A 228-nucleotide genomic window follows, 5' to 3' on the forward strand; every position below is an offset into this window, starting at 1 on the left:
CTCTCTCTTGCCCTCTTCACCTTTTATATGTTTCAATTCTCTCTCTCTCTCTCTCTTACTCATTCTCTCTCTCTCTCTCTCTCTCTCTTTCTCTCCGTCTCTCTGTCTCTCTGTCTCTGTCTCTCTCTCTCTTTCTCTTTCTCTCTCTCTGTCTCCCTCTCTCTCTCCCTCTCTCTCTCTCTGTCTCTCTCTCTCTCTCTCTCTCTCTCTCTCTCTCTCTCTCTCTCT

The sequence above is a fragment of the Penaeus japonicus genome, unplaced genomic scaffold (genome assembly GCF_977035675.1).
Source record: "Penaeus japonicus unplaced genomic scaffold, GWHDUDI00000001_assembly GWHDUDI00000007, whole genome shotgun sequence".
Classification (NCBI taxonomy): domain Eukaryota; kingdom Metazoa; phylum Arthropoda; class Malacostraca; order Decapoda; family Penaeidae; genus Penaeus; species Penaeus japonicus.